This window comes from Paroedura picta, chromosome 6 (genome assembly GCF_049243985.1).
Source record: "Paroedura picta isolate Pp20150507F chromosome 6, Ppicta_v3.0, whole genome shotgun sequence".
In the NCBI taxonomy this organism is placed as follows: Eukaryota; Metazoa; Chordata; class Lepidosauria; order Squamata; family Gekkonidae; genus Paroedura; species Paroedura picta.
The window spans coordinates 55,855,282-55,881,803 of NC_135374.1; the positions used below are offsets into that span (position 1 = coordinate 55,855,282).

Here is a 26,522-nt window from a genome sequence, read left to right on the forward strand (position 1 = left end):
GCCATGGGGGATGGCCTTAGGGTAAGGTGACCAGATTTTAAGATTGGTAAAGAGGGACACAATTGACCTGGAGGTTACCAACCTCCAGGCGCAGTTCTGGAATCACCACTCAAGCCTGCACAGCTTGGAGACCAAGGGCTGCCCTGGAGGCCAAACTGTGTTCTTCTCGCACCTTCCAGCGCTGCCTTACTCCAGAGCCGATCCTTGCAGCCCTGCCCCGCCCCGCTGCCTTTGCCAAGCCTCTCACCTGGCAAGCCACCCACCCATTTACTTATTATACCATAACTGTTCTCCATTCATCTATTGTCTTCTCTGTACATTTTTACTCTAAATGCACCCTCAGGAGATAAATGTTACCTGATACCATATGAGGAACTCTAAAACTGGTTTACCTAAAATTCCTAATGTGCTTAACTGCATACTTATATTCATGGTTTGTTGGCTTAGGGGAATAATTCTTGCTTAAAGAAATTCAGATACTGGAAGGACTGTTCTTGCCTAGTGAAGAACAGAGGCCTGTAACTTAAAGAATCAGAGCTAAGAGTGTCAGTGTCAGTGTCCGAGACAGTGTCAGAGACCATACTTTTCATAAACAAAATTACAGGTTCAGCCTATAGCATTTGCAGTTATAAGGTCTCATTTAGCAGGGTAATATCTTTCCAAGCCTCTAGAGCTGCCAGTCTGAACACAGTATTAGACCAACAGTTCAACTCAGTTTAAGGCAGTTGCTGTCAATTTTTGGCAGTATTATTTATGAATTAAGACTCCACTCTTATTAAGATGCCTAATTTATAATTTTAATTCATATTTTAAAGCCACTTTTCTCCTGCCATCTATAAAATTAATACAGATGAAAGCAGGGGCCTGTATACACACATCTATAAAGCACACATCAAAGAAAATACTACAGAGGGCAACTAGAGATCCCCCAAAAGAGTCTGTAGTTGAAACCAGTTTAAAAATAAGGTGACAAAATAACTATTCAGACCATACAACTTTGTATCCAAGATATATATAAGCCAAAAATAACAAAAGTACAAGAGAAATAACACCAAGTAACTATTTCCTACTCATGGTTCAACTGTATGTAGGAGATCACCTGATTTGAATGACAGTAATCACATGCCCCTCCCATAGTACAGTGTAATCAGTATCCCAGACAGCAATCAAAAACCCCACTCCAATTCATATGGCACACCTCACTAGTTCTCCCTTTGTGTTGCAGCAAAACCAGCACATCTAAATAATAGTTAATGTTGTAATTCAGATCCAAGAAATGGAAAGAAAAGCAATAATAAATGAGGTACAGCTTGATTTAGAGCAGGGACAAGGATGCAAGAGGGAAGAGTAAAAGGCAATAAACCTGTATTGGTTTGAATTGGGCGGGGGGGGGGGGGAGATCCAATGCAACCTAGGTAATAAAGCAAGCAAAAAATATTGCCCATAATAAGGTCCTACAAAATACTAGTAATAGCAGCAATCTTTATTTATGAATGTTTCTATGTCAATCTTACTATGTATGTTATCACTCTTTCCATTTTGGTTTTTGAACTCTTATTAGTTTTACATTTTCCCCCTATCTTATCGATAGTTAATCAACCTTTCAGGAAACTGCTCTTTTAGATAAATGTTTAAAATGTTTAATATTTTCCCGTTTTACTAATCCGAGGATGTAAACCGCCTTGAGTATTATTTGTAACTGAAAGATGGGACATAACAACTAATAAGCGCATGCATTAACAATACAAGGAGTAGCATGGAGAAAGAGAAGAGATGGCTTCTATTGACTATAATGCAGAAAATGGAAAACCCTTCACTGTGGCGCTGCAGCTTGAGCTTAGCGAAGGTGGGCAGTGCTTGATTCATATATTAGGGATAAGTAGATGTCCCCTAGGTGTAAACTGCACGGAGCTTTTATTCCAACCCCAGATCGATTCAGTCCCTGCCCTCTCCACAGAATTTGATTTCCGTTTGGATTTGGGGCGATTTAAAATTTCCTTCTAGAGCAAGAAGGATTGATCTGGAGTGACCCTACCTTTATTGTGCGATATCTTAGAGTGCTTTTAATCCTGAATATATTATAAAATCGCATTGTTTTGAATCGGGGCTCTCCTCCGTGGTAGAGGACCCGTGATTGGCCACAGGTGGTCATGTGAGGAATTTGCCTTAAAGGAAAAGGCCCTAATTTATCTCAACTTCTGTTGGTCCTGGATTTTTCTCCCTTTTCTGCCTTTTTCGATCTTCTCCCCCTCCACTCCAAGAAAAGAAAGAGGCTCCCTGCTTGGCTTGGCTCCCCCCCCCCTTCTGAACTAAGAAGACTTTCCTGTTTCAATGGGGAGGAGGGGGGAAGAGGAAGATCCAAGTTCAAAGCGATCTGAATTCAACAGGATTGACAATGGAATAAACAAAGTAAGTACAGACTCTGCCTTAATCTATTTCATTTTGTCTGTATATTAGTCTTGCCCCATATTGTGCTCTGCCTGCCTTGAAATTAACTTGGATTATTTCTAAACAAGTTTGGAATTCATACATCTGTGATTTGGTCTAGGTTTCTGCCTCTCTTTTTTCTTCACCCATTATAGATGAAAACAAATGCCTATGCAGACTGATTAATACAGTTTGGTGTAGTGGTTAGGAGTGCAGACTTCTAATCTGGCAAGCCAGGTTCGATTCTGCGCTCCCCCACATGCAACCAGCTGGGTAACCTTGGGCTCGCCACGGCACTGATAAAACTGTTCTGACCAGGCAGTGATATCAGGGCTCTCTCAGCCTCACCCACCCCACAGGGTGTCTGTTGTGGGGAAGGCGAGGAATGGGAAGGCGACTGTAAGCCGCTTTGAGCCTCCTTCGGATAGGGAAAAGCGGCATGTAAGAACCAACTCTTCTTCTTCTTCTTCTTCTTCTTCTTCTATATCCAGCTTTAATTGATTCTAGCTAAGCCATATGATTTTCCCATTTAAAAAAATATCCTGTTCGTTTGTTCATTCATTCATTTGACTTATAGACCACTACTCTCAGCCAGGCTGGCTCGTGGCAGTTTACATAAAAGTTCTGTTTTTAAAATTCTCTTTTAATTATCTGCCAGATTTGACCTTAGTTTACAACATTATGTATTTTGTAATATTCATTCTGTGGATTTTATAACCCTAACCCTAACTTTACATATAATTGAGAGATACTAGGTATGCTCTGACCTAGATGGCCCAGGCCAGCCTGATCTTGGAATTTAAGCAGGGTCAGCCCTGGTTAGATATTTGGATGGGAGACCTCCCAGGAAGTCTGGGGTCACTACACAGAGGAAGGCAATGGCAAGCCACCTCTGAATTCCTCTTCTCTTGAAAACCCAATGGGGTTGCCATAAGTGGGCTGCAACCTGACAGCACTTCCTTCCACCACCACCACCACCACCACCACCACCATACTTGGAAATGTTCTGGAAAGTCAAAAATGCAATTATTAAATGCAAATAAATACAAACAATGATTGCTATTTAAAATGTTCTGAATATGTGTTATTTCACTAAGAATCAACACTTATCATCACTGCTGTATATCCCCCACCCCCATCAATATGGGTCATATTTGCACATAGCATAAAAATATATTCCACAGTGCTAATTTGATCTTTTATAATTCTGATTTAACCTTGGAAGAACTTCCAGGTTAAACCAATTCTGGCAACCATCAGCAATAACAGTGTGCAGGAGGATCTGTGACGGCTTGCATGCTTCCCCTGCCCCCACCCAACTAGGAAAAGTGCCTATTTGGAAAGGAGTGCTCTCGACATAAGGCAGCATTCCACTTTTCTGTTTCACTGAAACTACAGCATATGTTCATGATCAAAACTGAGCTATGCATGCCAGTTTTTTCCATCCATTAAAAACACTATCCCACCTCCAACCCACCCCCTGTAAATCCTACCTCTGCAGAGGAGTGCAGTAAGTTCAGAAAAACACTTCCTTGGTATTTTAGTAACATGATGTATGGTTTTGCCTTTTGAACTCTGCACCATCTTACTTTAAATAAAAGCTGGACTTCCAGCAAAAATAAATAGCAAAATCAAAAGGATACCACACCTGCTAGACATGAAAATTCTTCATCTTTTGCTTTTAAAAAAATGATGGGGGGGGGAGCCACAGTGAGGAGATTTAGGCCTTTAAAACATATATACAGTGTTTTCACTCCTGTCACTGCTCAGTTCCATTAGGTTGCTTTTTATATAGATTATAGGTTGTTTTATATGTAAGTATCAAAATAAAATAAAATAAATAAAAATAAAATAATTGACATGCCAGGCTGTGTGGTGTGCTTATAGGATTTTTATTTTATTTTTTTGAAAACAATAACATGAGCCATCCACAAAGGTGCTGTGACTCACCAGTGGCAAGTATGTTTTGTCATCCTGGCAACTTGGAAGCAGCTGCTGGCAGCACCTCATTTCCTTGGCTGCCAACCAGCACAACCACTGCTACTTCCAGCATGGCAAAGAAGGCAGCAAGCTGGTTGTAAGAGCAAAGTTGAGAAAGGGCAAAACGTCCAGAGACCATAGAAAGTTAGTGAGAGAACCAGCTAGTAGTCCTGATCTTTTTTCTTTCTTTTTTTTTTTGCATCCAAATCATAGTTGACTCAGGATGAACTCACCACGTGAATGGGTGGATCATGAGGAAGAAAAATGGAGGGAATTCTCTCCCCAATCTTTTGCTCTGTAAGGTTTGCTTTTTGCATTATTTTTTGTAATTTGATTTTAATGTCAAAGAATTACCACTCATCTGGACCCTGATTTCCTCCTTTTCTTCATTGAAAGCAACTTCGGTATCTCATTTTTGCCTCTCTTTTTTGGTGCTCATCCTTGCATTTTTCTTATTTACTCTTGGGCTTTGTGAAGCGTAGGAACATGTCCCTCTAACCAATTTCTCTATCATTCCACTCTGGGGACTTCCACTGTTCTTCCAAGAAGCTCAGGGTAGCTTGCATCATTCATTATTCCTCTAACTTTCAAATCATATCAAAAACACTTCAATGAAACTGATGCCCAGACATTGGTCGTTTCTGTACCAGTGGTTTCCTCTGGTTTCATAGTGAATTCCCATCTGATTATTTTTTCACTTCTCCATTTGACCCTACTTTCCAAGCAGATGTCTGTTAGATATTTTTTCTTTTGCATTGGTATTCCACCTTCAGTATTCAGCCAAAAAACTATATGAGCACAGTGTGAAAAATGCTTATGAAAACATAATACAGACCTTATTAAAATGTGTCTGGTTTTATAAAATGCACTGAAAGATATACCCAATTACACACTATAGCACATCAATAATATTATATTACAAAACATGTTTATACCACCCTGAGCCACATAAGAGGGTGGTATATAAAGAAATAAATTAATTAAATAATGTTTTGTATACATCATATATAATAACCAGTGAAGCGATAGTCAGTCTCGAATGTTGCTGCAATGTCTTGGGGTTCATATACAGTAGCAGTTTATTCTAGTAGGACATGTAGGACATGCTATAGGCCCCATGGTTCCAGGGGTGCCATGTGGTTCCTTTCCCCCATGGATGGTTGTACTCAGATGCATATCTAGGCAGATAGGGCATGCCCTGAGTACAAGCTGATGGGTTTGCCAGCCCTGCCACTGAAGGTACCATAGGATAGCCAAGCTGTTTAACCCACAGTGCCAATGAGAATGGGAAGCATTGTCAAGGGATAAAACTGGGAGGGAGAGAGGACCACTGAAACTCCAGAATTGGGTGCCAGGCAGTGATGCATCCACCATTAAGAAGTTCAGTTTCATTTTAGCTCATTGTGGGGAGAGAACCAATTTATCCACAATGCCAGAGAATTCTTTCAAAATGCCATTTTAATAGATGCAGGATGTCATGTTTAAAATCCAGCATCCACCCCAAGACACACTGGATACAGATTTTTATACAGTCCTAATAACACTCCCAAATTAGGTCTTTATCTATCTATCTATCTATCTATCTATCTATCTATCTATCTATCTATCTATCTATCTGTCTGTCTGTCTGTCTGTCTGTCTGTCTGTCTGTCTGTCTGTCTGTCTGTCTGTCCGTCCGTCCGTCCGTCCGTCCGTCCGTCCGTCCGTCCGTCCGTCCGTCCGTCCGTCCGTCGGTCTTTCTGTCTGTCTGTCTACTAGGGGCAAAGCCTGTTGTCTCCAAGAATACAATGGGTGCTAGAGCTTGGCAGTGGGAAGAGGAAGGGGAGGAGTTGTCCAGTCTGTAAGGGCATGCGGTTGAATGTGTGTGTTGTGTGGGAGGTTGTGGTGGCATGGTGGCAAATGAGGGCATGGATGTGGAGATATGGGTGTCAAGAACCTGTGGTTTGTAATGTTCCTTGAGTGTGGAAGATGACTGACCTTTGGGAATTGTGGCATAGTGGTTACAGATGAGCTTTCCAGAGCCATGTCTTCAGATATGTGAAGGGAAAATCAGACTTCTTAGGAGAAGATTACATGGCAACCAATTCCTCCCAGTTCTGTGTCATTTCCCTTCTTGTGTGAATTAGGCCACAGACACCAAAATGCCCCTCTGCCCTAATACACATGGGGTAGTCATAGTACACAGGTGTCCACCCTGCTTTTTCTTCTCCATTTGTTCACTGTTGATAAAATGTTATGTGCCCCCATGCTTCTTTCATGGTTGCTCCTTAGAAGAACGGATTTTTGTACCCTGTTGTTTACTACCCACAGGAGTCTCAAAGTGGCTTACAAACACCTTTTCCATTCGTCTCCCCACAATAGTCAACCTGTGAGGTATGTGGGTCTGTGAGAGGTCTGAGAGAACTGGGAATGGGCCGCAGTGACCCAGCAGGCCTCAGGTGTCTCAAAGCATTTTCCAATCATCTTCCCTTTCTCTCCCCATAGCAGACTCCCCATGAGGGAGGTGGGGTAGATAGCCTCACATGGAAGCTGGCAACCCTAAAAGGAAGACTCTCTGGCACAGCAGTCTTGACCTTAGTAAGGTTTTTTATACTGTTTTTTTTATTTGCCAGGCCAAGGTTATTTGCCAGGCCAATAAGTCATTCAGTTACTATGTGTCTCCAGACATTTACTTGTTCTCTATTTACAGTTTCAGGCTGTAAGTATTTATTTAGATCTTCCTGCACTTTCCAGACTCACAGAACTAATGCTGGTCTGCCTGTCTGCACCCCAGAATACAAACAGTTGCTGGTAAGGGATGGGCAGCCTACTTGGAGCTGATGATGAAGTACCGTATATACTCGCATATAAGCCAACCCACATATAAGCCAAGGCACCAAATTTTACCACAAAATCTGGGCAAACTTATTGACTCTCATATAAGCTGAGGGTGGAAAATGCAGCAGTTACTGGTAAATTTACATTAATTGAGTCACCAGTAGGTTAAATGTTTTTGAATAGTTATTTCAAAGAAAAAACAGTGACCTAGCTCTGCAAGTGCAAAAGAGGGCCAGCAAACCAGAGCAGAACACCAGTACCCAAAGTTGGCAACCTCCCACAACAAGTACAACAGCTACCAAACTGGGAGAATGGACTACTCTAACTAGAAGCTACAGTGCCCCCCCCCAGAACAAAACACTGAAATAAAGAACTGTAAAACTCAACACTGAAAGAAAGAACTGTAAAAATCAACTTTTAAAAGAAGAAAAGGCAAACAATGCTGCCCCTTAGAAAAAAAGAAGAAATAAACATTAGGATACACAGTAAATCCCAAAGCAACCCCAAAACCCACCCCATCCCACCCACAGAAACCAAAAGAATAGTTTGGAAGAAGTGAAGGCAAAAGGGGAAAAAAACATCAGAGTCCCTCAGTCAAACCGTTGCTGTCCTTCAAGCAGCCATAGCAAGCAAGCTTCAGCTTACAGCAGGCTTACAGAAGCAATGTAACTATTGGCTGGCTGGAGCAGGCTTTTATTTCAATTACCGTATATACCCACGTATAAGCCGGGGAGCACTTATTCAGTGTGAAATACTGTGCTGAAAAACTCAGCTTATACACGAGTATATACGGTAAGTGAGAAGTTAAGTGTATTTTTACTCTTAGCCTCCTTCCCATTTAAACAAAAGAATGCATGTGAGATTTGTTTTTATGTGAGTTTATTGTAAGTTTGCACATGTAAGGCATTACTTAAACATTACTTAAAAGGCATTTTAAGTAAATCTCTGTGATTTACTATGACAAGAATGCCCATTGAGAAAACTGGGAGATGCCTGAAGGGTCTTTGTGTATAACAGGAGGTATGAATGCCAGTTAATTTGCATGGGCTACAATGAAATATATTTCAGTACTGCAATGTTGGAGTGAAAATGTGGAATGGATTTAAATAAATCTGCTCTGTGCTTGGGAATGAAAGTCCCCAGAGTGGAATGACAATATGTGTTGCCAAGTCTCATAAACATTTCGTGTGAACGTGAAACATATAAATAACTATTTTAAAAAAAAACAAATATACTCAAATAATTTGTTTCGGTTGTTTTCTTTTTTATGTTAAGGAAGTTTAAGTTCAGAATAATACCAGCAAATATTTTCAGCAAAATAAAGCTGTCAGTTGCTTCCAAAGTTCCAACTATCCCTGGGAAAGATGCTCCTCCGTTATTTGTGCAGCACAAGTAACAGCACCAGTTGTGCCCTGCTAGGGCCCCACCAGCCCTTAAACTGGCTCTGGTGCTGTGGGCCCTGTGACTCCTTAAACTGGGCCTGTTCACATCTTACGTCATAATTAATTAAGATAGCAGGTTATAAATCACACAAATCAGGTGAAGTGAAAAGCTTTGAAAAATGAGTGTCTTCTTTATTTGTTTGCTTATTTAATTTGTATACTACTCTCCCCTGACACTCACGGCAGTTCACATGGAGCATAAAAGAGCAACACGTCAAACTCAGGTTTTGTGTCAAATAAAAATACGGCAATGGTAATAATAATGATGATGATGATGATGATGATGATGAATAATGAATAATAATGAATAATAATGAATAACAATTTAACGGAATAAAAATCAAACAGGTCCATGGTTCAGTTCAGGTCCATGGATGCCTGGGAGGTAGGTTCAGGGGCCCAGTCGGTGTTGCCAGTTCTGGTAGACCTCAACTAAATGCCTGGTGGAAAAGCTCCCCTTTGCAGGCTCTGCAGAACTGTTCAAGTTCCATTAGGGCCCTGATCTCCTCTAGGAGCTTGTTCCACCATGTGGGGATCAGGACAAAGAAGTCTCTGGCCCTGGTTGAGGTCAAGTGGGCTTCTTTTGGTCCAGGATGGTGGCAGCAGAGCACAAAGCTCTTTGAGGGGCATATGCAGAAAGGCGGTCCCTCAGGTACATTGGGCCCTGACTGCATATGTGTTTGAAGGTGATTACTAGAGCGCTTAGCCTGATCCGGAATTTGACTGGTAGCCACTGCAATTGTTGGAGAATAGGCCAGATGTGGGATCTCCATGGTGTTGCTGTGAGGACCCTGGCCACTGCGTTTTGGATCAGCTGTAGTCTCTAGATGAAGGTTAAGGGTAGGCCTGTGTAGAACGAGTTGCAGAAGTCTAGTAGAGGTGACTGTTGCATGTTTAAATGTGGCTGGGTGTTCTGGGGCCAAGTAGGGTGCTAGTAGTTTAGCTTGGCAAAGGTGTTAGATGCCAGCTGTGCTACACTCGTGATCTGAGCTTCCATTGAGAGGGACCATGCCCAGGTTCCTGGCGGAATGAGCCACTGATAGCTGCACACCATCCAGGATGGGCGGATGCACTTCCTCACATTGTCCCTTCCTGCCCAGCCATAGGACCTCTGTCTTTGAAGGACTGAGCTTCATATGACTCTGCTTAATCCATTTTGTCACTGCTTCCAGGCAGCTGGCTAATGCTTCTGGGGAAGAGTCAGAGCAGTCATCCATCAAGAGGAAGAGCTGGGTGTCATCTGCCTATTGATGACATACCAGCCCAGATTTCCATGCCAAACTTCTGTTTCAATTGGGCAAGAGGGTGCATTAAGATATTAAATAAAATTGGAGCAAGGCTACGCAAGTGAATTGTTGGCGGCTCGATGATCTCTCTCCTATTGCTACCCTCTGTCTGCGACCCCGGAGGAAGGAGATGAGCTACTGAATTCTGGCATTGGTGAGGCAGCAAGCTAAAATCTTATGGTTGACTGTGTCGAAAGCTGCTGAGAGATCTAGTAGTATCAGCAGCGTTGATTCCCCCCCCCCCTCCTGTCCATCAGGGAGACTAGCGCTGTCTCTACCCATACTGGAAATCTGACTGAGATGGGTCCAAGCTTCTTCCAGGAATGCTGATATTTGATCCGTAACAGCCCTTTCCACCATTTTACTAAGAAACACTAAGTGCAAGAAGGGTCAATAGTTGTTGGGCTATCACAGGTCTAAAGATGCTTTTTTTCCCCAGTAGAAAGTATACTACTGCCTCTTTTAATCCCTCTGGTAATTCTCCTGTTATGAGAGAAAGGTTGATTATCTCCTGGAGGAGGGACCTTATCAGATGTATTTAGAAGCCACAATGGGCAGGGGTCTAGTGGGCATGTTGTTAGCCTCGCTGCTATTAGCATCCTGTCTATTTCAGACAGCATGAGTTATCTGAAGAGCTGTTATTTTTTCCAAAAGATGTCTGACCACAGTCTCTTCAAGATGTTTTCCAAAGTTAGGGATAAAATTACAATCTCCCAGAGAGGGACCCAGATCTCTTCACCACGAGCTTTCACTAGCCATAGGGGCACAGGCCAGGAGGCTATCCAAGTCCTGTCTACATCAAATAAGGAGAATGGACTGAAGCAGTTCAAAATAAAACCTTGAGGCAGCCAAGGGGTCTCCAGTTACATTATTGTAAAGGCTTTAATGTATCTGTTTGTCTGTCTGTTTATAGGCTTATAGGCCACCTCTCTTACTGTTGGATTAAAACCCCATACAATACAGTTCACCCAAGAGACGACTCTACACATGGACATCACCAGACAGTCAACACAGAAATCAGATTGACTATGTGCTCTGCAGCCAAAGTTGGAGAAGTTCTATACAGTCAGTAAAAACAAGACCAGGAGCTGATTGTGGTTCAGATCATCAGCTTCTTGTTGCAAAATTTAGGCTTAAACTGAAGAAAGTAGGGAAAAGCACTAGGCCACTCAGATATGAACTAAATCATATCCCTGACGAACATACAGTAGAGGTGAAAAATAGATTTAAGGAATTAGATCTGATAGACAGAGTGCCTGAAGAACTATGGACGGAGGTTCGCAACATTGTACAAGAGGTAGCAACTAAAACCATCCCAAAGAAAAAGAAATGCAAGAAATCAAAATGGCTTTCTGAGGAGAGAAGGGAAGTGAAAGGCAAGAGAGAAAGAGAAAGATACACCCAATTGAATGCAGAATTCCAGAGAAAAGCTAGAAGAGATAAGAATGCCTTCTTAAATGAACAGTGCAAACAAATAGAAGAAAACAATAGAATGGGGAAGACCAGAGATCTTTTCAAGAAAATTGGAGATATGAAGAGAATGTTTCATGCAAAGATGGGTATGATAAGGGACCAAAATGGTAGGGACCTCACAGAAGCAGAACAGATATTAAAAAGGTGGCAAAATTATACAGAAGAACTATACAAGAGCGAGCTTAACATCCCTGATAACCACAATGGGGTAGTTACTGACCTGGAGCCAGACATCCTGGAATGTGAAGTCAAATGAGCCTTAGGAAGTCTGAGCAACAATAAAGCTAGTGGTGGTGACAGCATTCCAGCTGAACTATTAAAAATCTTAAAAGACGATGTAGTAAAAGTGCTACACTCAATATGCCAGCAAATTTGGAAAACTGAACAATGGCCACAGGATTGGAAAAGGTCAGTTTACATTCCAATCCCAAAGAAGGGCAATGCCAAAGAATGTTCAAACTACCGCACCATTGCACTCATTTCTCATGCTAGCAAAGTTATGCTCAAAATGCCACAAGCTAGGCTCCAGCAATATGTGGACCGAGAACTTCCAGAAGTACAGGCAGGATTTCGAAGAGGCAAAGGAACTAGAGATCAAATTGCCAACATATGCTGGATCATGGAGAAAGCTAGGGAGTTCCAGAAGAAAATCCACTTCTGCTTCATTGACTATGCTAAAGCCTTTGATTGTGTGGAGCACAACAAATTGTGGCAAGTTCTTAAAGAGATGGGAATACCAGAGCATTTAATTTGTCTCTTGAGAAACCTATATGCAGGTCAAGAAATAACAGTGAGAACTGAACATGGAATCACTGATTGGTTCAAAATTGAGAAAGGAGTTCGGCAAGGCTGTATACTGTCACCTTGCCTATTTAACTTGTATACAGAGCACATCATGAGAAAGGCGGGATTAGAGGAGTCACAAATTGGGATCAAGATTGCAGGGAGAAATATCAACAACCTGAGATATGCAGATGATACCACTCTAATGGCAGAAAGTGAAGAGGAACTAAAGAGCCTGTTGATGCGGGTGAAGGAGGAGAGTGCAAAAGTTGGCTTGAAACTCAACATCAAGAATACAAAGATCATGGCAGCCGGCCCTCTCAATTCCTGGCAAATAGATGGGGAAGAAATGGAGATAGTTGACAGATTTTATTTTCCTGGGCTCCAAGATCACTGCAGATGGGGACTGCAGCAAAGAAATTAAAAGACGCTTGCTCCTAGAGAGGAAAGCTATGGCAAATCTAGACAGCATCCTAAAAAGCAGAGACATCACCCTGCCAACAAAAGTGCTTCTAGTCAAGGCTATGGTATTCCCAGTTGCAATGTATGGCTGCGAAAGTTGGACCATAAGGAAGGCCGAGCGTCAAAGAATTGAGGCTTTTGAACTCTGGTGCTGGAGAAGACTCTTGCGAGTCCCTTGGACTGCTAGGCGAACAAACCTGTCAGTCCTAGAGGAGATCAGCCCTGACTGCTCCTTAGAAGGCCAGATACTGAAGATGAAACTGAAATACTTTGGCCAGCTCATGAGAAGGAAGGACTCCCTGGAGAAGAGCCTAATGCTGGGAACGATCGAGGGCAAAAGAAGAAGGGGACGACAGAGTATGAGGATGGAGTCACTGAAGCAGTAGGTGCAAACTTAAATGGACTCCGGAGAATGTTAGAGCAGTGGTCCCCAACCTTTTTATCACCGGGGACCTCTCAACTCTTGACAATTTTACTGAGGCCTGGGGGGGGGTATTTTACTCCTCTACTCTCAACCAATGCCCTAACGCTCTCTGATCGCTATGGTAATGTTTAAACATCCCTTAAAAATAAGATAGAAGCACGCCACAACAATGAACATAAGGAACATTTTATTTTCATGGAAATTTTAACTCATGACAATGACAAATCAATGGGAACCCTGAGCTTGTTTCTCTGCAACGAGATAGTCCCATCTGGGAGTGATGGGAGACAATGACACCTAAAGTGTGTTGTAAAGGGCCGGGGGGGGGGAGAAGATGTCCTTCGCGGCCCACCTCCAATTAGTTGATGGACCACTTGTGGTTCGCGGCCCACAGGTTGGGGATCGCTATGGTAGAGGACAGGAAGGCCTGGAGGATCATTGTCCATGGGGTCATGATGGGTCGGACAACTTCGCACCTAACAACAACAACAACATCATCAACAACAACAACAACAACACAGTTCAAATCTTAAAAAATTATCAACCTAAAATATTGTCTTGAGCTTATTCTCCCCCCCCCCAAATATTGTGTTAACTCAGGCCATTTCTGCACGAGAAAAATGTTCCTGGACAGCCTTCACATGTTGGTGGCATATAGAGCCCCCTCCACTTGACAACACCAACATCTTGAGGCTGTCCAGTAGCTGGGGAGTGATTTAGCCATTTTTAACTTATCATTTTAGGAATCCAAAATACTGGATTTACCACCCTAAATCTTTCAAACCACTGGTGAGCAACCAGTCAGCAACCAGGGATAAGACCGTATGGAGGGGAAAATGCATGATAGTCATGGCAGCTTTGTACGCCCTCGCACCTGACCTCCCCTCTCCATTTCCTGTTCTGAATAATTTTGTTTAAATGGCACAGTCCATATTTTAGAACAACTGCAAACCTACATTGTCAAAGGTGAACTAAAATATTCTTTAAAGTGTTGATGGTCTTTTTGGGATCAGGCAGGCAAAACACAACCCCTTTTGTTTTCTGGAGGTGGGGAATGAGCTGAGAAGGGGAGAGCAGGTGATCTAGCAGCCTTCTTCCGATCTTACAGGGGTCTGAACACCTTGTTTTAAAGACAACCATTAGTACAAATGTCTTTTTGGCCTCCATTTATCATGTTCAAGGTCTCAGAAATCTACCCAGACAGAAATAAAGTGGAAAAGAACATAAATTTCCCCCCAAAGGGGGGGAATGTTGTGTCTTTCTAGTGTTTCTCCATAGCAATGGGGTAGTATTGATTTCTATTTAAAATGTATCTGTGTTGTGGCATTACTGCAGAGCAACACAGAATTGCCTTTAAAAAATATTCGGGGCTGGAGTAGTGAGTTTCAGTCTGTGAGAAAACTGCTGTGTTGTGACTGGTGGCTTGCTATGATTGACAAGCCAAGGTGTAGAGGGAGAAGTTCGTGTTGCTTTTCCTTGCAGCCTCGTCAGGAGGCAAAAAGCTGCAATGCAGCAGAGGGAGAATGTTAGAGGGTCTCCCCATGAGGAGGGCTGCAAAAGTGAGATTTTCCATCCTGAGTTCGTAAGCAGGAAGCCACTTGCGTTTTACCCCTCCTTGAGGAAATGGCCTCAATTTCCCCCCTTCTGCGTGTTTTGTTTCCCACAGGCAAGCCTCCCACAAATTGAACTCCTGTGAGGCACATTCCTGTCTGAATAAGACTGAGGTAATTTCAGCATTTGAATTGAATAACACTTTCTCAGAACCAATGATAAGGCCTGCCAAAGGCAGAAGATTAAAACCTACTGTAAGTGCTTACATTATATATATATATATATATATATATATATTTTAAAACACATTGGGGTGGGGTGGGAATGAGAAATTTCTGATGGCCTGCACAGAATTTCATAACTGTTTTTGAGACACATGATCAAGGCAAATTAGGAAAATATTATGTGTTTGATAAGATCTTTGCAAAAAGTTATAAAAATGTCAATTCATGCACTTTTCCAGTAGCTTATTTGTTTTCCGCTGTGTGCATAAATCGGTCATGACATTGCAGCGTGTTAGGATTGGCATGAATGATATTACTTGATTCTCTCTGGTTTTCCATATATCCTTTGACTGTCTGGATCCAAACCAGATGGAACAACAATTCCTGACCGCTGTCCATTCTGCATTGCATGTGTGTGTGCATGCAAAGTGCTATCAAGCTGCAGATGACTGACTGTGACCCTAACAAGGGGCTTTCATGGCAGATGAGAAGCAAAAGTAACATTGTCAATGTCTTCCTCTGCAGAATCTACCTTAGTGGTCTACTTTCCAATACCAATCATGCTTAGCTTCTGAGATCTGATGAGATATAACCATATCATGGTGCCTTCATGCTCTATGTCAATCCTAGTATGATCCAAATATCATGGAAATACAGGCTTAAATCCGAAGGCTTGTTTCATCATTCAATATACCTGTTTCGGGGGGGGGGGGCAGTCCTCTGTTTCAGAGCCTGTTCCTCCAGTATTAGAGGCATCTGCTAATGCAAGCTTAAAGTCTTTCAATGATTCAACATGCCAAGAATGTGGTCTTCTGTAGAGAACTGACAAAAAAAATCTCCCTGTTTGCCACTGGTAAACTCTCTATGAGCCAAACAGATACGTGTTCAAGCACCCCTAATTCAATGTCAGGGCACAATAGTTACATCAAGGAGCACCCATGGATTTATCTACACAGTATGGATTTATATTCATGTGTGTTTGCACTGGTTATACAGTTGTGTAACTAATTCTTCTCTAGCCAAAAAATGAACACAAAAGGCTGCTGTTTCTCCCAGCAGCATCGTATGCTTCTATATGATCAAAAATAGGCAGACGACTGGAATTTATTTGCAGGACGTCATCTGATGACTCATTACCTCCAAGCTAAAGAGGCATGAGCCATCCAGAATAAACAAATTCTGAACCCTCCAAAACTGCTTAAGGACAATTTACATTTGGTTAAAAAAAATGATGAATTTACCCAATAAGTGTATTCATGCTGCATAACTTCCTTTGCGTTCTGTTTTAAATGATAGTGATTACTTTTTCCTGTACTTAAATATACAGAATTCAAATGCCATGGCAATAAATACAGTCTGTATGTAACAGTATATTTTCAACAGTTAATACTGCTTTGCATATTGCTTTTGCATAGTACCACAATTGCCAACGGCAACAAATGTAGCATTTTTGCAATGGCAGGTGGGGTGGGGAATAAGGTCAAGGGGAAATAATCTCTGTGGGATCTGATCTGAAGTTAACTGGTTTTTCAGTCCTCCATGCTGGTTATCTGCCAAAATGTGACTTTTCTTCCCAGGCCAGTAAAATAATGGACTGTTGGCAATCTTAACTTTTCCACAAGAGATTATTAATGATTTCATTTCTTTCCTAGCAGAACGCCTTCCCCTTTTCCTAGATTTGCCAAAGCTTTGTCTTTTTTGTTTTCATCAACATAAGATTTTATTCTAATAACAGCTCAACTTTTAAATGCTACTGTTCTTATGAGGTTAAATTTTCAAAGTGATACTGCATCCTAATCTTTTTCATTTCTGCAAGTCATTTGATTCCTTTTCCTTAATTCTAAGCTAAGTGAGCATCTCTACACACTGAGGTGTTATCAGTAGACCTTTCTGAGGATGTCTTTGCCTCAGAATGGTGGTCTCTCCCTCTGGGGTCTTGTCAGGCTGTATTCATAAACAAGATGAATAACCATGAATTCTTACACTTTATTATTGACTAGAAATTAAGCCCATTTTATGTCTAAATAAAATGGGTGCTAGCAGACTGGAGCAGAATAAAAGGTGGCTTACCGTTGAGTGGGTGGGCTCCCTGGCGGCGTCTTCTGGCTGGCAGCCATTTTCTTTACGGAGGCGTTGTGTGCCGGGCCGCTAGGGGCCTGGGGAGGTGTTTTCTCCCTCCCCCCCCAATTTGGAAAAAAGCTCCCCAGGCCCCGGGGAAGGCGCTCCGCGGCTCTGCGAGCTGCGGAGCGCTTTCCCCGGGGCTTGGGGAGCCTTTTTCCTTCCCCTCCGTTGGGGAAAAAAGCTCCCCAGGCCCCGGGGAAGGCGCTCCGCAGCTCTGCGAGCTGCGGAGCGCTTTCCCCGGGGCTTGGGGAGCCTTTTTCCTTCCCCCCCGTTGAGGAAAAAAGCTCCCCAGGCCCTGGGGAAGGCGCTCCGCGGCTCTGCGAGCTGCGGAACGCCTTCCCCGGGGCTTGGGGAGCCTTTTTCCTTCCCCCCCCGTTGGGAAAAAAAGCTCCCCAGGCTCCGAGGAAGGTGCTCCACGGCTCTGCGAGCTGCGGACCGCCTTCCCCGGAGCCTGGGGAGCCTTTTTCCTTCCCCCCGTAGCGAAAAAAAGCTCCCCAGGCCCCGGGGAAGGGGAAGCTCCCCAGGCCCCCGGGGAAGCTTCCTCCCGGCCGGCGGAGCGGCCTCGCGGCGTCTCCAACGCCGCAAGGCCGCTCCGCCGGCCGGGAGAAGGCGGCCAGGCCCACCCGCCGCCCCGAGGCTCTCCCAAGCCTCCTCCCGGCCGGCGGAGCGGCCTCGCGGCATCTACGACACCGCGTGGCCGCTCCGCCGGCCGGGAGGAGGCGGCCAGGCCCACCCGCCACCCCGAGGCTCTCCCAAGCCTCCTCCCGGCCGGCGGAGCGGCCTCGCGGCGTCCTAGACACAGTGAGGCCGCTCTGCCGGCTGGGAGGAGGCGGCCAGGCCCACCCGTCGCCCCAAGGCTCTCCCAAGCCTCCTCCCGGCCGGCGGAGCGGCCTCACGGTGTCCTAGACGCCGCGAGGCCGCTCCGCCGGCCGGGAGGAGGCGGCCAGGCCCACCCGCCGCCCCAAGGCTCTCCCAAGCCAACTTACTCCCAACTTACATTATTCTTCTCTCCATTTTATCTGCACAACAAACCTGTGAGATAGATTAGTTTTAAAGTATGTGATTATCACAAAATCACCCAGTGAGTTTCCACAACAAGATGGGATTCGAACCTGCATCTCTCAGACCCTACTCTGAGTCTCTAACCAGTATACCACACAGACTTTCATAATGTGACCGCTGTTGAAAAGTAGGAAGCAGCAAAGCCTAAGTGAATCAAACAAGTCAGGTGATATCAAGTCACCCAGAGATTGCTTCCAGATCTAGGGTTGCCAATTTGCAGGTAGGACTTTGAGATATCCCAGATGACAGAGATTGGCCACCCTGGATAAAATGACTGCTTTGGAGAGTGGACTCTTATGCATTATATCTAGCTGATGTCTCTAGATTCCCCAAACCCTGCTTTCCACCATCTCTACTACAAAATCTACTACAAAAATTTTGAACCTGAACCTGGCAATCCTAAGACTCAGACCTAGTTCCAAGGAATTCTCCCTCAAAGGCCTGGAAAGAACACTGGTCCTCCCATAGCTTTTACTCATGGAAACTGAAGCCTGTAGTTCTTTAGCTGCCTAGCAAAGTCCATTGCTTTAAAGCTATATGGACTCCTGGGTTATAGAAAGATCTGTCTTGCCCATTCACAACTTCAGGCACAGGATTCAAGTATCAGGAATCAGGCAAAAGGGTTACACAAATCAAAAGATTTGTTTGCCTTTGCTAACAGAATACAAGACATGTGAGAACATGTAAGTACTTGCAGGATACATTTCCTTCTCATCCAGTATTTCCTGTTTCCATTTTTTCAAAAATCCCATAACCTCTTCCTTTTTCCTGCTTCCTTCTCTCCTTCTAAGGGTTGCCAAACTACAAATATGGGGAAACAAACAGATGACCACTCAGTGGTAGGATGATCAAAACAAGGAACTGAGTTGAGGCTCCCCAAACAACTGTGATAAATGTCATTATTGGCCATTAATGGCCAAAAAAGTGGTGAGGACAGCCAAAACTCTCATGTGGAAGTGGTCTGAGAGGGGAAAAAGAGAAGGACAAGGGACGGGAGATATACTGTAATAGGCCGGATATGGCTAGAAATTGTAGACTATTGTTTAGACTGGCTGATTTGGTTTCTGTTCCTGTAAAAGCAGTTGTATGTTAATGTTTGTATGGTAATTGCTTCCAAGTCTGAACCTCTTAGAAAACTTCCTTTGTAATAACAAGGCATGGAGCACCTCTCAGCATTGGTAACTTGTATCATCTACTGTAGTGGTCCCCAACCTTTTTATCACCAGGAACCGGTCAACGCTTGACAATTTTACTGAGGCCCGGGGGGGGGGTAGTCTTTTGCCGAGGGACATCGCTGCCACCATCTGAGCCCCTGCTCCATTTGCTTTCTGACCGGTGCCCCTGACTTCCCACTGCCCACAGGGGGGCGCTGCCAGCATCAGCTGCGCGGTGCCATGCCGAGGGGGAGCCCCAGCCATGGCGGCTGCTGGAGAGCACCAAAGGTGAGCCGGCGGCAGAGTGGCAGGGCAGCCCCTGAGGCAGCAGCCAGGGAGGAGGATGAGGAGGAACCGGGGCCTGGTACCAACTGATCCATGGACTGGGACTGGTTCCCGGACCAGGGGTTGGAGACCACTGATCTACTGTACTAGAGTGGGAGGGAATTGCTACACTAATACCTTTTCCGCAGGGGGAATTAGGCCCAGGCCGACACTGGTCTGGCTCCAGGACTAATGCCCGCTTTCAGATGACATCAGCACTGGCTTGGACCCGGCCTAGACCTGGCCCAATTCAGGCCCTCCATTGCCCTGAATGCCAATGGGGCCTCTGTCGGGCCAGCCCCATCTGGCAGGGAAGAGTTGGGCCATCCAGGCCCAGTTCCTCACCTGACTACGGCATCCCAGAAGGGACAACAATTGCCCCAGACAGTGGAATTGCATTGTAACACAATCCTACTTTCTTAAAAATGAACAAAAGTGTCTTGCACTTCTGCAACGGACAGCAGAAACTCGCTACCCTGGCTGCCTCATCTGGAGGCAGAAATCCAGGGTGGATGGGGTGAAAACAGTCCCCCATGAGGATGCAGGAACCAATGGGGCAACGTGCCCCATTGCAAATACCTGGTGACAGCTTGGCATGGCACGGCCAGTGCAGAAAAGGTCTTAGAAAAGATTTTCACATTATCATTCTAAGCTGGATGTTATTCATTGTTAACCCAAATTCAAGTAGCGATACATGGATGCAGGTTTTATACAACGGATTTCCTTCCATTATTGAGGCATCTCTGAAGTGGTCATTTCAAACTGTGTAGCTTTTCTCTTCACCCTTTTCTGCTGTGCTATCTTCCATGGAAGAAAACAGTTTCCCTCAAATGCAATTCAACTATGCTTTGCTAACCTGATGCAAGTGGGTTTGTACGAATCTAGCAGGTAGTTATGAAAATGGCTTTGTCTGAAATGACAGAAAAAAAATCCATTAGCAACCAGTTACTAAAATGGAATACAAAGGCAGAAGAAGAAGAAGAGTTGGTTCTCACATGCTGCTTTTCTCTACCCAGTCTCAAAGCGGCTTACAGTCGCCTTCCCTTTCCTCTCCCCACAACAGACACCCTGTGAGGTGGGTGAGGCTGAGAAAGCCCTGGTATTACTGCTTAGTCAGAACAGCTTTATCAGTGCTGTGGTGAGCTCAAGGTCACCCAGCTGGCTGCATGTGGGGGAGTGCAGAATCAAACTCGGCTCACCAGAATAGAAGTCCGCACTCCTAACCACTACACCAAGCCGTTGTATATTTACAAAATAAGTATGTTTATTATCCTTGACTTCAGTGTTTTCATTCCCCCATAACATATTGTAGATACTTTAGGCCTAGGAGCTAGGGAGAAAAGGTCCTTTTTGGTATCAGTTCTGTACTCTGTTTTAAGAATTAGGCCCTGGACTAGGGGTCTTGACACCCCCTCCCATTCCTTTTTTAAATTGTGCATCATATTATAGGTTTTCCATGGGAAAGGACTGTAAGTTTTAAAAATCAATAAACAGTCTTAAATTTATATTTCTTAGCCAAAGTGTATGTTGTTGAGAATTCCAGATGTTGTCCTGACCATTCCAGATGTTGAGTGTTACAAATGTTGGCATAGATTCAGCACAACACAGAAGGACTTCTTCCCATAAAGTGTACCTGTCCTGCCTCACTCCTTAAATGCTCCTGGAGCACCATTTTAAAAGTAATTTGGGTGTCAAGGGAAGGAAAAGGCAAGAAAGCCATGATCCATGGGCAGAATTATTCTGCCAGTGGAAGATCTATGCTGGATCCAAGCTGTTACCTTCACATTACCTTGGACAAGGCTAGCTGTGTTTCCATAATCACAGTAGTACTTTACTGCCAGGAATAATTGGCATAATGACAAATATAGAGGATAACATTTGGGTATGCAGAAACATAGACCTGCAGGATTCAGATCATGATAACATTCAATAGGTCAAGTCTTTGGAAAATTCAAATTGGAATTCATGCTATTTTCTTCCCCCTCCTCCCAGAATGCATAGCAGTGGATTCTCATGTAAATTTTGCAAGAGAAGTTATTCACAGCACTAGCCATACATTGCACTACCAGGAGGCATAGAGGACAATTAAAGTAGTCTGTATATATCGTGGTCTGTTCTTTCAGTTGAAATAGCAACACAAACAGACAGAGACAGCTACAAATAAAGCAGATGGGATGTAAAAGGTTGCAAATCCTTCACACACGTTGAATGTTGCTTTTCATCTAATCCACTTTGGAATTCCTCTGCTAAGTATGGAGTTCTAGTGGGTGGAGGAATATTTTAAGGCTGAAATTAGACTTACACATGTGGTACCACCTGTTGCAAGTTTTTGTAGGCCTTATGAAGCGTTTCAACTACTTGGATTGATGGACTCATTCATGAACAAGCACAAGATACAGAGTATACAAGGAATACAATGTATTCTTTTATTACAGACTAGGGGCAAAGCCCGTTGTATCCAAGAATACAACAGGCACTAGAGCTTGGCAGTGGAAAGAGGAAGGGGAGGAGTTGTCTGTTTTGTAAGGGCATGGGGTTGAATGTGTGTGTTGTGTGGGAGGTCGTGGTGGCATGGTGGCAAATGAGGGCATGGGTGTGGAGATATGGGTGTCAAGAGCCTGTGGTGTGGAATGTTCGTTGAGTGTGGGAAAGGACTGACCTTTGGGAATTTTGGCATAGTGGTTACAGATGAGCTTTCCAGAGCCATGTCCTCAGATATGTGAAGGGAAAATCAGACTGGAGACTCTTCTTAGGGGAAATTACATAGCAACCAATTCCTCCCAGTTCTGCGTCATTTCCCTTCTTGTGTGAATTAGGCCGCATTCACCGAAATGCCCCTCTGCTCTAATACACATGGGGTAGTCACTTAGATCTTCCTGCACTTTCCAGACTCACAGGACTGATGCTGGTCTGCCTGTCTGCGCCCCAGAATACAAACAGTTGCTGGTAAGGGCTGGCCATAACCCATAGCCCAGGAGGGACACGCCATGTTTGTTTTCTCTCACCAAACTTTGTTCCTCAATGTATTTAATAATTATCTTTTTAACAACAGTTCCACAACCGAACTGACAAATGCTTATCCACCTGACCTTTGGTCCTCAAACAAAACCACAACTCTTTATGACAGCGGTGCCATTTTTGACAAAACAACTGTCTCATAGGGGTAAAGGATACATTTTCTTTGACATCCTTCAGTTTGAAAACTGAGAGCATATTTTACTCCAGTAATTTTAAAGATTACCAGTAATTTTAAAGATTCCCCCCCCTCCGAATTTTTCCTAACTGGTCATGGAAAAAAATATTTTTGAGGAAATTGAAATTCTATAGCAAATAGAAATTATCCAGTTGCAGTAAATTTTCTGTTATATTCATTTGAAGCAGCTTTCGACGTTGGACAGCTGTATGTATTAGCTTTAAAGCTTATTCTTATTTTACTTCCACTCTGCATGACTTCACCTCTGTTTCTGTATATTGTTGCCATGGAGCTTTATTATTATACTGAGATTTTAAAAATCAGATGCATGGAGGCTGGCATTTCAGTTTGCATGTGAGTACTTTAAAAAGGCTTTGGATGAGCAAAATATATAGCTCATGTGTTGGATTCCAACCATGAGTTAGTATTATATACAACAAGCCAGTTCCCACGACAATTGGAGTGGAAAATATATCATTACTATAAATGTATATCTTCTTGCTCAGTCTTTGGGTGGTAAAATGGCCATGTAAACTTATGCTCCCCAATATTTTTCATGCAGTTTCACTTCATGGGAGCCCATCTGCCGTGTATTTTGTTGGAGGTTTGCTCAAGATTAGCCTAAGGCAGCAACTTAATAAGTCTTTATTGGAATATCTGAAACCCACAGATTAATTTGCTTTGGGTACTATATCAGAATGATAATATTTAGGCCATTCAGTTAAACATCCTTTGCTTCTATTTGAATTCTTTTATTTTCATTGTACCAAATAACTTCCAAGAATTTCATCCCCCTTGTGAAAACAAACCATTTATTTTCACCTCTGCCATGCTAGTATTGGCTGCTAATATTTTAACATCTGCTTTACAGTCCCATTGCTAAATTTCTAACTTTAAGACTTAAACATAACATATATCAGCCTGTAATTTAAAGGATATTTGAAACACTCAGAATAATATTAAAAAGCATATGTAGTTAGAAATCACATAATAAAGACACACACACACACACACATTTTATAGTCTATATTCTATTTCTATTTTCTGGATATTTCAGAACATATACAAAGATGTTATGCAGAATATATAGCACCTACAAACTTCTTTACTAGAATGTATAGTATACTATATACTGTTAATACCTGAACAATCTTAAGAAATGATATTCACAAGTCTAGTTTATTATCACTATATATCCTTTCCATTGATAATATAAGAATCAGAAGCTATGAGAGGTATACTTGGCCTCAGTGAGGGACAGGGCTTTGTCAGCCCTGGTTTCAGCCTGGTGGATTAGCTGACTATGGATACCCAGGTCCTTATGGAACTTCTAAAATTTCAAAGGGTGCTCTTCCACCAGGCATATGGTTGAAGCCAAGAGTTGCACCCTTGACTATATGGGCCCCCTGCCCGGGATTCTTCCGAGGTTCCTCCCCCCATCTCAGCTAGGTCAGAAACCGCAATTACATCAACTCTGTGCCTGGCTCATCAGAGAATTATAAAATATTGGAGTGAATGCTTAGACAATTGTTTAAAAAATACATAAATGTTTAGATCATGTATGTTTTTTATTGTACTTGGAGTTTTATTTATCAGATTCTTTTAAGCCACCCTGAGACCACTTTGGAGAGTGGTGGCCAAAAACCTAAAAATAAATGTATTGGTGACTTTAAAAAGAATAAAATGGAGAAATGGAGCACAATACTGATGAGCAAGGTCACTAAAGGACCTGCTCCATAGTCTCCTTGGTGACATCATCCATTAAGAAAAGACCTTGATTAATTTTCTTTAGCAGTATGATTTAATGCCAGGCAGTTTTCACATGGGTTTTGGTCAATTGGCTTAGCTGTTCTTTGACTGTAGGTTTGATATTTTCTTGGTCATTTTTGTTGCCAGCTTTGTTAAATTTTGATTTTGATTTAATAAGCATAACATTAAATGTTTGTTTTGAATATTATAATTATGCTGTTTTGAATATTATAACTAAATCTAATTTGATTTAGTATTGAATTCAAATTATTTTATTTATATCACATTTTATGTTCATGAATAGGTGGATTCTCTGTATATCTAGAAAAATGCTTAAAATAAACTAAATGTTTTCTATCAGAATTCTTTTGAGATCCTTGGTAATCTTGTTTAGTAAAAAGCTTAGTAAAAAGCCCATAATGATTAAGTGAAGTGGATCTAAATATGCTAATTCTTGACCTATAACATTATTTTAAAATTATTTTCTTGTTTAGTGCCATCATTTTAAAAAGAAAAATTTAGAAAAATCTATCCAAATTGCAAATAAACAAACAAAGAAGTTACCCTGCATCAATATCGACATGACTGGGCTCTGCAACTAAGATGGACTTTGCTACCCATTTCCCTGGCTGTCTGGATTCTACTTCTTCTATGCCTGCTGCTGTTGTTCTCAGGATGACAACAGTTAATGTCCCCTTGTCTCCCCAGCTTCAAATCCAGGGCCTCATCTTTTGGTGCCACTTGTCCTGTATGGCCATCAGATTGGCTAACAAAGCATATGGGATAGCAATGCTAGCCCCCATTTTTCCATATAATTATCATCATCCAACAAAATTTAAGGCCAATGGCATCTTTACGGCCAGCAAAGATTTATTCAAGGTGTGAGCTTTCATCTGCATACACAGTTCCTCAGACAATAGAACAGCCAGTTTGGTGTAGTTGTTAGGAATGCGGACTTCTAATCTAGCATGCTGGGTTTGATTCTGCACTTCCCCACATGCAGCCAGATGGGTGACCCTGGGCTTGCCATGGCACTGATCAAACTGTTCTGACTGAGCAGTGATATCAGGGCTCTCTCAGCCTCACCTACTTCATAGGGTGTCTGTCGTGGGGAGAGGAAAGGAAAGGCGACTGTACGGTGCTTTGAGCCTCCTTTGGGTAGAGAAAAGCAGCTTATAAGAACCAAGTCTTCTTCTTCTTCTTCTTCTTCTTCTTCTTCTTCTTCTTCTTCTTCTTCTTCTTCTTCTTCTTCTTCTTCTTCTTCTTCTTCTTCTTCTTTTGTAGGAGTACAGATATAAAGAGAAAGTAAATTAGTAGGAAATTAGTAAACAGCATCACAACCTCCAAAATATGCAGTATGAAAATTCATTTCTAGAAAGGCAAAGCAGTCCTTTGGGTTCAATTGTCATTGACAAAAATATTGTGGGAATGAAAATGTTAAGGCTAGTGAGTAATGGCGGACACTTTCCAACTTGTGAAAAGAAGTAAACAAAGTGGGCACACTTGGTATCAGTGACCATGTGCTTTTGGAATTTTCAATTGTGGGAAAGAGAAAAGCTTTACGTAGTCATACGGATAGACTGGACTTCAGGAAAGCTGATTTTCACAGACTTAAAGGTAAGTTGCGTAGAGTCCCATGGTCAGAAAGTCTTAAAGAGATGGGAGTCCAAGAGGGATGGGAATTTCTTAAAAGTGAAATACTGAAGGCTCAATCACAAACAATTCCCTTGAGAAGACAAGATGGAAGGAGCCTAAGGAAGCCAAGTTGTCTCTGTAAGCAGTTGTTAAGAAATTCGAGGAATAAAAAAGAGTCATTTAGGAAATGGAAGGAAGGCCTTATTACCAAGGATGAGTATAAACAAATAACCAATAATTGTAGGGGGGTTGTTAGAAAAGTTAAAGCTCAATATGAGCTTAGGCTAGCAAGAAATGCTCAACATAACAAAAAAGGCTTCTTTAGTTATATTTCAAGCAAGAAAAAGAATAGGGACACCATAGGACCATTGCAAGGACAAGAAAGTGAAATTATAACAGATGATGAAGAGAGGGC

General features: G+C 42.8%; 1 long non-coding RNA gene across 1 annotated transcript in view; it reads right to left on the reverse strand.

Annotated features, from left to right (window-relative positions):
• Nucleotides 1–17,122, reverse strand: part of LOC143839860 (uncharacterized) — a 32,759-nt gene extending 15,637 nt beyond the window's left edge. Inside the window, exon 1 of the long non-coding RNA XR_013231915.1 lies at nt 16,940–17,122. This is a non-coding gene — a long non-coding RNA (uncharacterized LOC143839860). The remainder of the gene's footprint in view (nt 1–16,939) is intronic.
• Between the last annotated feature and the right edge of the window lie 9,400 nt (nt 17,123–26,522).